General features: G+C 37.2%; 2 long non-coding RNA genes and 1 pseudogene across 3 annotated transcripts; all 3 read right to left on the reverse strand.

Annotated features, from left to right (window-relative positions):
- Positions 1 to 4103: 4103 nt before the first annotated feature.
- On the reverse strand, positions 4104 to 4781 carry LOC147522942 (uncharacterized). The gene is made up of 2 exons (XR_015195755.1): positions 4728 to 4781; positions 4104 to 4647 (listed from the first exon to the last, which is right to left on the reverse strand). It is a non-coding gene; the product is annotated as an uncharacterized LOC147522942 (long non-coding RNA).
- A 679-nt stretch (positions 4782 to 5460) lies between these two features.
- On the reverse strand, positions 5461 to 13309 carry LOC147522943 (uncharacterized). Of its 2 annotated transcripts, none has more exons than XR_015195757.1 (3): positions 13244 to 13309; positions 5739 to 6037; positions 5461 to 5587 (listed from the first exon to the last, which is right to left on the reverse strand). It is a non-coding gene; the product is annotated as an uncharacterized LOC147522943 (long non-coding RNA). The 2 variants fall into 2 exon arrangements; XR_015195758.1 differs by having other exon boundaries at positions 5739 to 6040.
- Positions 12140 to 12668, reverse strand: LOC147522944 (small nuclear ribonucleoprotein SmD1a pseudogene; annotated as a pseudogene).
- Positions 13310 to 13357: the final 48 nt, after the last annotated feature.

A 13357-nucleotide genomic window follows, 5' to 3' on the forward strand; every position in this document is an offset into this window, starting at 1 on the left:
CCAAATTTTCCAAACTAATCTATATCACCTTGTCTTTGCAAACGGCACGCGGTGCCTTGTAGACACTCTTGAAGTGAATTTCTTAGTCTCTAGACAATTAAGTCATCTCACTAAATGTATAATGTCGATAATCTCAAGAAAAAGTCTCCTATTTTCTAGACATGGTATCAAAGAGGATCGATCCATCTCTGCCTTTTTCTGCTCCCCAAAATATAGGTGATTACTTAGATGAGATAAAATTTGGTTGTCTCCCGTGTTCGACTCTCTTTGATTGTTGAAGTATCAAAGGCCCATGTATAAGAACTTTGGTTTAAGTACCTAACATGTACGCATAAAATTGACGTCTGAACACTATGAAACACGCATTAACAAAACAGGGACATGGATAAGCCCGACACACGGCACGCGAATATGACACTTTTCAAACAGTAGGATACGGACACATGAAGGACACGTAAACAGTTAAAGAATATATTTACACAATTGAAAATTAACATTCTCCATCAGATTCAATCTAATCGTCTAGTTCAAAGCATGTCCAATTTTAACAGATTAAGCAATAAGCGGCATAACTTCAGTTGGGTCCAATTCGGCCTACTGTTTTGTTTTAAACGAGTGAACCCCTATTCTCAGTGAAAAAAATTCAAAAACGAACAAAAAACACAAATAGTGCCCTGTTGAATTCGAGATTCATTCTCTAATATTAAACATCAGAAGTATAACTCACAGTGAAAACAAATTCTCAGAGGCTGACGAAGTTCCCCGAGGAATTTGACCATAGAGTTGATTTTCCTCGGTGTCTCTACAATATAATAGCATGGTTAGATTGGTTCGAAACATTACACATGTATGTTAATGTAATAAAATAGGAAAAACTTGAGGTTCCTTACATCTCCATAACACTTCTCGATTTCCAAACTCTGCTTAGGAATGTAACCAAATCAATCTGTTCTTGCTAAGAATTCTAGTGGATAAACATACACGCGTCTTTTTCATCTGCCTTCAAAGAAATCTGCCAAAGAAATCATACACCTGAATATCACATGCATTATCAAAGTTTCTCTTTGCAAATGTTATGTATTATAGCAAGGAGGTCACAACTAAAAGTTAAAAATAAAAAGATTTATGTGTAATTTAACTATATTGATAGTTCTAGTTTGACCTTAAGGCTCATGCATCGAACAAAGCCTGTTACCCTAAAGATTTCTCCTTTTTTGTAACAATTCCCAGTTTAACACTCTTTATACAAGTACACTTTATGTTTGCAACAATTTCTGAACAAGGCCAATGATAGAGCATCTATAAATTCAGATTAGAACAATTTCCAAAGAACCCAATGATGGAGCCATATTTAAAATTCAGATTAGAAATTTATAAATTATGCCCTAATAATAATTATGTACACTCAAGTCGCATTGCATCATAATTTTTCTACAAAAGAGTAAAACCTGATAGATCTGATTTTCTTCTACCTTCAAACCCTAAATCTAGATTAGAATATAAGTAATGCCTCTCTATTTTCACTATCTCTATCCGTGCATTCACGGTGTAAACCGACATGGCTCTACCCTTCCACCATTTTACTGTTGTGGGTGTAAAATGGGACATGGCTATACCCTTGTACCATTTTACACTGTAACTCTCTCTCTCTCTCTCTCTCTCTCTCTCTCTCCATATATCTTGCTCTCCTCTCTTGCGCTATCTCTCTTGTCCATCTTCAATTAGATCAAAACATCAACACTCTTTCTGAATGGTGAATACGTTTCCACACGGATTGACTCGTGAGTTTGGCAAAAAGTTGGGTATACCCACGACACATGCTAAAGGAATATCACACTGGCCCAAGTTCCTAGGTTCAAAGTATTTGTGACTAACACAAAATGAAGATATCCTAGCCTTAATATAAGCAGATAAAGCCCTCTTTTATCATATTAAGCATTGTATTCCTTGTTTACATTCTTCATCGCTAATGGTGATTTCTTATTAATAACAGTTCAATTAACAAAAACAATCAAATCTAAAAATATGGCTGCAATATGAATCCCTTTATCTCCGGAAAATAAACTCTTCAGATACTTTCAAATAAAGTAAACGAGAGCAAATCAAAGCTTAAATTTTGAGAGTGCCTGTCACTCCTATCCTATACATATTAATCCATTATCTGAGATGATTCATAAGATGTTACCTGTGGTACCCATCTCTTGCCTATTGTCATCAATTCGAGATATAAACACTTACAACCCTCAGTAGGATAGAGATGACACCACAAATTTACATCGAGGCAGCGAACCAACCAAAGTGGTCAAGAAAATGATCATAGATCAACTCTACAGAGGAGAAGAATGCATGCCTTTATGATATTGCGATATCCATTAGGTCTCCCACGAGCTTTTGTTGTGACCTCTAACAAGGAGATGTCGAAAGAGAACTTATTGCTTCACCTCGAAAACCAAAGTTTTTGAAAGGCACATCCAGCCAAACCAAGCAGTGAAATTTTGATGTTGCTTTGTTCACATCCAACACAAAACTCATTACAACAAGGAATAGCAAACGAAAAACTAACCACATTGGACTAATCATTGCAGTACCATTCAGCCGAAAAGAGAAATTGAAATGTAAACAGCTCCAACTTGTGGGTGGGTGTCAGTGTGTGTGTGTGTTTGGGGGGGGGGGGGGGGTGGAGCAGGTCTTAAACACGGAGTAGAGGATCAGTTAGAAAGGGGAAGAGGAGGAATTTGGTACATTACCACCACACTTCCTTTCATTCTCAAAGAAACCCTTTTCTTCTCATATTAGAACCTTTGAGACCCAAGCTCTGATTGCTTCCCCGTCTTAACTGAGAAGAACTACACTTGTAATTGGATTATATGAGGGGGATATTGGATTAAGTCAGAGATTTTGTATATATTTTTAAGCCAGTTTTGCTTCATGTGGAGTATAGATCAAGCGATTCAAGCCCGAATGTAATGTCCGGATATTTAGCAGTTTTAGACACTATCGAAAAGACAAACCCAAATTATCTTGAGCTATATCACGGGATTTTCCTATTCTCATTGATACTTGGCCTAAAGAGTGCCAGTAATAAGTGAAGAATGTATTGAAATAAATATCTAAACATAGTTACCGTATCTTTCTCCTAACGGCACCGACCATCCATCGAGTAATTCCACATCCCCGCATTCGAATGCACAATGAATGCAACATTATTATAGTTTAACATATGCATGAGTGATCTAAACAAGAAAAGAAAATGAATGCTCACCATCATCCTCTACTTTAACATAACCTGCTTAACAAGCAACACTAATAACGACATTTACCCGAAACAACATATGCCACTTGATCTTATAGGAGGGAAAATAATAGAAACCTATCTTGCAAATTAGAACTCAAAACACAAAAAATGAAGCCCTAATACTACCACTAAACTTTCTTTAGAAGTACCTTGGAATGTTTTAATGCATTGAGATTAAAGATACGACTTTCGATAAAGCTTACTAGCAAATAATCAAGTATAACAATAAATATTATAAAAATAATGTGTTGTATAAATAATAATAATAATAAAGTCGTAACATAATAAGTATAATGAACTATGATTACGATAATATGCTATTATGTACCAATTCTTGGGTTTATTTTATACCTTGGTTGAAGCCGCATCTATGCTATTATATACCAATTCTTCAACGACCCTTGTCAAGTCAAACGAGAACAACATTCATTCGAGCGAAGGGCTGTAAAAGAGCCTTCCGGTAACCGCTTTATACTTGTCATTTGCACCCCAAACCCGACAAAATGCTAAAATGTGGCTAAACCAGTGCGATTGACACGCAAATGATCCTTTGATCTCGTTACGGATCGATCCCTCGCCCTCTGGCTCCACTTCTTCCTTCTTCTCTTTATAAGCGTTTGCAGGAAATGTCCAAGGCTCCACCATCCTCCCTCCTCCTTTATCCGGGCTTGGGACCGGCAAATTGCAAACCAATTATATTGATTTGCACAGTGGAGTTAAAATGGGTTAGTACTTTCTTCAACCCGCTAAGCAAACAAGCATACATATACTGCAATCAAATTTAATAAATAGATATAGTACGAACATATTAAAGTCAATACTCATCCATACCAAAAAAAGACCATAAGTTTGTCAAGTCACTATGACATCCATATTAAATAAAAAACAAACGACATTCAAAACATAAAGTAACCAAACCATACTGAAAAATTCCAAGTTCAGAAAGTTTGCATCCTTGACTCGAGCCAAATTAAAGGACCTCCTGCACTAAAGCCATCCAAAAATCTAACTCCATCTTGGGGCCCATCGTAAACAAGAGCATCACCAACCAAGACTTCCTCTATGTAGACTTTTTTTTCACCTGCGAGAACTTTTCTGCCATTGCAATCTCCAGCTGTCTCTGTCATGACATACCCTTTAGCAACCACTACACCATCCCTATCTAATAAAGATACATTTGGTGAAGAACCAAGCGTCCCAGAAGGAGGATTCAAATTTGCAAACATATTCATCAAGTTTTGTTGAGTCGAGTGACGAATAGAACTGGAACCGACTTCAGTTTCTGGTGTTGTTTGGCTGCACGGTGGTTGAGCAATCGGTGTTCCATTGCTTTTGACAGCCTTAAGTACATCCTGACACAATTTATAGTAACAATTAGTTATACATAATGATATTGTATGCAATAAAGCACAAGTGCAAACTGCAAACTCACCTTTAACACGCCCATGCCATTAACTAAGGAAGACTTCATCTCATTCATTTCCCCTTCAACTTCGAATGGATGAAGAGTTTGCTTCTGTCGCAATAATGCCTTGGCAATACATGCGTTGCAATTGCTTCTTAGACTTGTTGGAGCTGATTCCACGAGTTCTACTCCTTTTGTCGGGCCCAAAGACTTCGACAACTCATCATTATCGAAGTCTACTTCCATTACACCCCCTCACCACCAGCTTGCTTCTTTTCTTCTTTTATGAGAAGCCTCCACTTGTTCCTACAATATTAACCACCGATATGAGTAATACAATATGCAACATAGTCTATATACAATACCAACACACGGTAAGTTCAAGCTTCAATGTTATTAAAACTTACATAATGGGTCCGAGCACTTTCGCTAATATAGTTCCATCCACGACGCTCATGTCCTTTTTTCCAACTATCTACCCGTCCATGTTTTCTGCTAGGATCTTCTTTATCCTACAAAAAATCCTTAATAGTTGTTAGCATAACGTGATAAGAAATCGTTAGTGCAAGAATAGACACCTACCATTTTATCCGGTTTATGGGCATATGTCCCGCCCATTAGTATGTCGATATATATTCTTTTGGCATTCTCTGCATTCTTTATGCGTTTCTAGCTCTCACTTTAGCGGTACTCTCATTTCTAACAAACACAGCCCAATGATTTGGGTCCTTACCATCTGGGCATCTTTGCAATAGCTTCTTCCACTCCCCGCCTTACGCCAAAATTTCTTTCCGCAGGGCATACTTTGCTGATCTGAACTTTTGGGGAAAGTCCTTTTCAACTTCTCGGCGTGCCATTGCTTGGGGAACATTAGGCTCAAATTCTTCCTACATGAACAAAGTGACTTTTGTTTATTTCATATTAAGTAAATTTCCATACATAGGGCTGGACAACATGTAGATATAGAACTTGAAAAACATACTAATATTCAAGAATAATGGATGCTATCATCGAAATTAAAGTACATGTAAATCTTACCATTAATTTATTCCAGACATTATCCTTGAAGCTTCCATCTATTTTCCTCCAATCCTTGTAATGAATTGGAATACGAGATCGAACATAAATACCAACCTGGGTATTCCATTTGGCATGGTTAGGACCCACAGCGACGCCATCCTCATCGAACTCTATAGGTAACTTGGTAATCGTTGGTGAGTTTCCCGAAGGCTAAGATGTGTGAGAGTCTGAAGTTGAATTATGAGATGGAAGTGGGACTGAACTCGATGGCTGGGAAGCAATAGATTGAGATTGACCTAGTGCCATTATTAAATAGCCTACTATATGACAAAAAATGTTAGAACAAATAGGTAAAATTAGGATACCACAAAAAAATGACAAAGTTCAAAAGTATACATTTATAGAGACTATTCTTGATTAAAAAAAAAAAAAAAAACAACTCAAACACACCTTTCACCCAACTGCACAGACAAACTTCAAAATAGAAAGAGTTTATATATTTAAAACTAGAAAATGAGAAGTTCGCATGCAACTAAAAATCTCACAATATGAGAGTGCAACTATTACAATCAGGTTAGACTTTCCATCAACGGCTGCAAATTAGGTTGGTCCTCAAGAATAGATTGGAAGTCAGTTGGTGCATCTCGTTCATCAACTCGACTTGTCAATCGCCTAGGCGAATTTATGACTACCCACCAGTTAGGATTTCTCAAATCCTCCGAGTAAAACACTTGACTAGCCTCGGAAGCAAGAATCACCGCTCATCAAAGTATTGATCAACACTCTTTAGCTTATTGAGATTAACCATCACTAAATTAGAATCGGACAAAGTTTACAACCATTGGTCTTGTCCTCCACCCTCACCCAATTACAATAAAAGACAACATCTTTGGAAAGTCATTATATAGTCCAACTCTATTATCTGTTCGATAACCCCATACCACTTAGTCGATGAATCAATAGGATTTTTGTCTTTCCTACTGACGGCGAACGTAGTGATTGCTTTCATGCAAACACCACTATCTTGTGTGGAAACTGTTTTAGATCATGCGACCTAGTAGAGAACACAAAACCATTAACACGGTACTTTTTATATGTTTTAGCTTTGAACAATGGTCCTTGGACAAATCGCCATAAGTCACAATCAGTGTCTTTTGCAACCAACAACCGTGAAGTAAAAAAATGACAATTAGAAAGATAAAATTAAAATACTAATTGTAATATCCTACTAAACTAAATTATATATAAAACAATACCTTGTCATATAACCACACAATAAACTTAGTCCTCAGATCTCCACTTCGCCTTTGCTACCCCTTTTCTTACGCACGTCATAGATTTGCTTGCAAGGCACGATATTCACTACAATTTGTTTATACAGTTTGACACGACTATTTATTACGACTTTTTAGACTAGTAAATGTTTGAGTCAAATCTATCAAAACAATCAAACCTGTAATGTTCATCAAGCTTTTCGATGTCGAAAAAAAAGAACCCACCTACGGATTTGTATCCATTGTTCCTTGCCTAGGATCACAGTTTTACCCTCAAGTATAGGCCCCTCATCACTATATTCTCCATCTTCATCTAGAAATGCCTCACGAGTAGCTTTGTGATTTCCATCCCGAGAATTTGGCATGTACTCCATAGCATACCTAACAGACTCAAAAACAATATAGGACTCCGCAATGGAGCCTTCAACATAACGTTTATTGCTCGGAATATTTTTACACTCCTTCATTGCCCTATTAAAATAAACAAAACCAAAATTGTACTTTGTAGTTTAAACATAATAATTGCCACTAAATAAAAAATAAAAGTAAAGGCATTTTACATACCGCTCAAATGGATACATCCACCTAGGATACACAGTCCACAAATCAGCCCTTCATCACCAAATGCACCAAGAGGTGGATGCCGATATCAAAAAAGCGGTTGGAAAATACTTTTCCAATACACACAATGCCTCTGCAACCATGTATTTGGCATCTTGGATTTCCTTTCGGATTAAGACTTTCGAACATAGAAGATTAAAAAATAAGCTAATCTGATGAATAGCTCTACGCAAATCGCGGTGTTTTGGAAAAGCGTGCTGAAGCAAAACTGGAAGCAAGTAACACATAATCACGTGATAGTCATGTGATTTCATTATAAGCAAACCAGGAGGACTCAAAGTGACAATGTTTTTTAAGTTCGATGAAAAACCTGTAGGAAGCTTCAAATTCTTCAAAATTGTGCAGAACTCAAGCTTCTCATCTTTATTCAAAACAAATGGGGCTTTTGGTTTAACAGATCTCCCTGTGATTGGGTCTGTTTGCATCCATTGACCACTATGAATCCCCATTTTCTTCAAATCCTCCTCGTGCTCGAATCAGTATCCTTTGTTTTGTCTTTCTTGTCAAGAATCACATTTATTATGTGTTCTGCCACGTTCTTCTCATCGTGCATCACGTCAATAACATGTTGAATTTTATGCTTCGGCCAATATTCCAGTTCAAAGAGAATAGACCTCTTATACCATGCTTCAAAGAACTTCATAATCTTCATCATCTTCATCATCTCCAATAGCAACCACATCCACATCATCTATACTCCGTTTGGTACCTTTTAATACTTTCCCCGTGTACATAATGGACCGCGACTTAACATTTTCTCAATTACTTCTCCCTTTAACCTTGGCGGAGGAGGGTTTAACTCTTTTGTCTTAACTCCTAAGTACTTGCCTTGCCTAAATGGGTGATCAGATTTAGAAACATCCGGTAATTTGTATAAACGATCTTCCTTGCGTTTGAAGATGCATAGACGGAGTTTCATCACCACAAATAGGGCGGGCTTTGTAACCATGTGTTACCGCGGCCGATAAATTGCCATCTGTTGGTAAATCATGAATTCCCCACATCAACATAGCCCTCAAAGTAAAATGCTCCTGTTTGTGCATGTCATAAGTCGCCACCCTTCTTTCCCATAACTATTGTAACTCATCAACTAGTGGTCTAAGGAATACATCGATGTTTTGACTTCGGTGCCTTCGCCCCGGTATTAACAACGACATCATATGGAACTCAGATTTCATGCACAAAGGCGGTGGCGATTATAAGGCACCACGAAAATAGGCCAACAACTATAACCAAATGGATTGAACACCACGTGGATTGAATCCATCGGTTTGCAATTCAAGCCAAACATTACGCCCTTCCTTAGCAAAATCTGGCCAATCATCTTTACATGTCTTCCAATCGGGCGAGTCGATTGGATGCCTCATATAATTCAAGAAGGTGTCAATTCTCATGTGCCCGCGCCATTTCACGTGTTATCCATGATATAGTGTACAACCTTTTAAGTCTAGGAATCAAAGGGAAATGTCTCAATACTTTTCTTGCCTCTTTTGTTTCTTTCTTTCCAGATTTCCCTCCTTTACTTTGTACCTAGGCGTTTCACATTGAGGACACACATTGTCAAATCAAATCAGCCTTATAATATATAGCATACAATTATTTTCACATGCATCTATGCACTCGGCTTTCATTCCCGGATCTTTCAACATTGCCTTCATTGCGGGGATACTTAGAAGGCAAAGTGTTTCCATCCGCAACCACGCTTTCAACAAAGACAAAAGCGGCGGTCACACTATTTCCGACCAATTATCTTTGCTTCTTCAAGTTATGGAGGTCCACAAATTCTTGAAAGGGTTGTGACAGAGCCTCACATGAGGGGTATAATTTTTCTTCTGCTTTTTCTTATATTCATTGTACCTCTTACCCAAATCAGGTTCTAGAACAATAGGTGGTTCAACATCTTGACTTGACTTCCATCGCCTCCACTCAAATCACCCACTAATTCTTCATGCATGCCATAAGCAACATCAACGAAATTCCCTATCCCTAGTCCTTTCTCACTATTTTCTTCTTCAACTCGGTTTACCATTCGATCCTTATATGGGTTTTCACCATGTAAAACCCATACACGATATGTTGATTCTATACCGTTATGAATCAAATGTTTTCTAACTATATCATATGCAAACCTTTTCCTATTTCGACATTTGTTACATGGGCAAGGACACGTGGTCAACGTTTCGTCTTTGCCACTAGCGAATAGAATAAAATCGGAAACCCCCTGCCTATACACACTCCCAAGTCTGTCATTTTCATTCATCCAATCTTTTAGAATCGGTTGAGACATTCTGCAAGTAGCACATCAAGTAAACACAAGGAACAAGTGATAGGGTCAATGTCATTTCCTACTAGCCTGGCTTTTAGCACTATCTGTTTATGAAAATTTGATGCATAACGTTCTATAAATATTGAACTATCTCGGTAAACAAGCTAAATGGTGCCTACATTTTAACATTGAAGGCATTATAACATATAAGCACAAAATGCAAGACAAAATAAAAGACTTCTCATTCCCCAACATCGTTACACTCTACTCACAAGATAATTGCACGAAATTCAGTCTTAAAAAATATAAAATATATGCTATCGGTTTGCACATATATACAAACTCATGTAGTTCATTGTAGATTTTATTCCAAAGGCTCACCAATAGGATCTTGATCTGTCAAATCACTTCGATACAAGTTTGAAAATTTTGAACTTGCTTCAAATATGAGTCTGAATTTCAAAAAGAGATACTTTGTGTACTAGTTCAGATTTTATCTTTTAAAACCCACAGTTACCAGAAACAAGACATGGGTTATTCTTTGTTTAAATATTCAACCCATTCCAGCATGAACTCTAGAAAACCCTATCCACGCTATCAAACTTTAAAAAAAATGAGTTAGATACTACTAACAATCAGTGGCGGAGCCAGGATTTTGTTCCAGGGTGAGCCAATGAATGCTACAACCGTGGGTAGAGAGATAACTTGTAGGAAAGTAGAAACACAATTCATAGACACCACGGCTACTAGTTATCTCAGTTTAGAGTCGGATGGTGTGCATCACGATTAGCTAGTTCGATCTACGTAGAGACCACATCTATTAGACGAACAAGAATACAAAAATAATATGAAAAAATGCCAAAAAATTAGAGAGCTCATCGTTCTACTGTCTCTCCGTCGTATCTTTGTTTTCTGTTTTTCAAAGAAATTATTTTGTTTTGAAAGTTCTTTCTAATTTTGCATTTTGATCTCTTCTTATGATAAACTCAATTAACCCCGAAATTAAAGGTGTGTCTATGACCACAAAAAGATCCAACCATTAGTTAAATTTCTCAATTTCCAAAGATCCAAAGGTCACATTTCTCAATTTCGAAGGCAACCTCTTTTTAATCAAGTTATCGCCATTATTTAAAAAATTTAAGAGAGATGAATAAGATTGAAATAATAAATACAGAGATGTTAATGAGAGTTCCACCAAAATAAAACGAAAATACTTATATAACCCACCACTTTGTTTGTTGATTCTCCCCTCTCATTAATATTTCCACAGTCCAATCTTTTTCTTTCTTTTATTCAGTTGTCACTCCATAGAAAAGAGAGAGATTGATTGAAAAAATATTTCTAAAACATGCCTACTTGGTTTTTCGGATTTCAATGTAAGGTTTGATTGAGTTTAGGGAGTTTGAATTAAAGAAATGGAATTAGATTAGATTAGAGAAGCATTTGGGTTCATTTTAATTCACTACCAAATTACTCCCTCAAACACAATATCGCCATTAAATTTTTTTCTTTGAAAATGAAAATTATCTTATCTATAAGTGAGGGAAGTTATGGAGGGGTGAAACTGGGTTTGTTTTTCAAATCACTGCTTTTTCGGGGCTGAATATATGGAAAGTAGTACTCCAAACAAAGTAAATAAGTAAAGTTAGTACTCTCTAAAAATAACACTAATTTTTACTTTAAAAATCCGAGGGTGAGCGGCGCACCACCCCCCCCTAGCTCCACCACCGCTAACAATCTAACAATCCACAAACCAATTCGACAATGGGTAGCTTTAATCCTATTATGTGAGGCGATAAGCTGGGCCGGTTGTTACATCGGATGGGGAGTCTGTCATTTCGATTCGAGCATACCTTGTTAATCACTCAAGACAGAGCTGAGATATTAACCCAGTGTTAGAATCATTCAACCGGTGAAGGGGAGGACACTAACAGATGACATTTGGTCAATATAGTAAAGTATAACAACTTACTTTCGGGTTCATTTTTTTTTTGAAAATGAAACTCCATGGCCACCTATTTTCTTCAAATCTGAATTTTAATGTCATTAAACAAAGAAGGTGGCCATTCTATGAACCTTCCCTCCAAAAGAGAAATGTGGGTTATCACCAATCTATCAATTCTAATTGTTATAATCCTCAAATGCCAAAAGATAAATAATCTTGAACCAAATTGTACTATGCATTCACATGAAATGAGTTCAAACAATTCTACAATTCTACTAAGCATCCATCCAAGTAGGCTTAAGCTAAAAACATTTCAACAAAGTAAGAATGGTAAACGAAAATCGGCTATCCTTAACATCCACCAAATCTCTCCATATGCCCACTCTTGTACATAAGCAAATCCTGCAAAATTTGCGAAGTCCAACATTTCTAGTGACCACCGCCGTCCGCGTCCTCGCCCATGGCCACGCCGCGACCGTCCCCATAGGCCTCCCAAATTGTTGGTTTCTTTGGCTTGACCCTAGGTGTCTCCTCAACCAAGTAAAGTCTCAAGGTTTATCTTTGTCGGGGAGAATGTAATAGCGAATCTTGCTGCCCCTCACAAATGGATGATCAAGAGTCACCGGATTCTTTCCTTTTAGCGTCGGTTTAACCGTCTTCAAATGAGTATGAATACGATGATGGTGCCATGAACAATAGTGCCGTTCTTAAGCTCGATCGACAATCGTCTCGTTGTTCAACTTCATCAAAACCCGACGAGCTTCATTGTCGTCCGCGTTGTTTGAGGCGAGGAAGAAACCAAAACTAGGGTTTAAGTCGAGAGGAGTTACTTTCGGGTTCATTCTTTGGCACTCATAACGTTATAATAAAACTCTTTGGTAAACTTGTACCTTAATTAGTTAGTTTCAAGAACAAAACCTATACCAGATTTACCTTCAAACACTAACAACCTTAACATCTCGTTCCGCATTCTTCCCAATCCCTCTCCCTATACCACCCATACCCGGCAAATACCGCTTTCCCATACCCATTAACCGAACACCTATAAACTCTTCCAACCCTTTATCATCCGAAACTTTTTTATATCTTCACGAAATTTCTCCAACAATTTCAACTCAAGAGCAACATTATTATTAGTTGCCTTTTTGTCCACACCCGTATCTTTCTTGGGTCTGATATTTAAACCGTATGAAGTTGAGTTTGGGTTTGGGTTTGTCATCAACAGGACTGGTGTATTCATTATACAGACCGTGTGTGTGTTTGCTAGCATGAATATTAATCTAACAATCCACAAACCAGGAAAAATATAAATCATAACATAACTAAAATAAGTAATTACTAATTACATATAGAAGAGCAAAATCAAACCACAAAAATCGAATTTTTTAATGAATAAAACAAGTAATAAAAATCGCACCTTTGGTTATAACTGTAGCCAACCAACACCCAAGTTAATTTCAGTTGTGATATCACCTAGTAGTAGTGTGAAAAATTGAAAAAGAGATATGAGATGATGAAACATACAAAATCA

Source organism: Coptis chinensis, chromosome 1 (genome assembly GCF_015680905.1).
Source record: "Coptis chinensis isolate HL-2020 chromosome 1, ASM1568090v1, whole genome shotgun sequence".
In the NCBI taxonomy this organism is placed as follows: Eukaryota; Viridiplantae; Streptophyta; class Magnoliopsida; order Ranunculales; family Ranunculaceae; genus Coptis; species Coptis chinensis.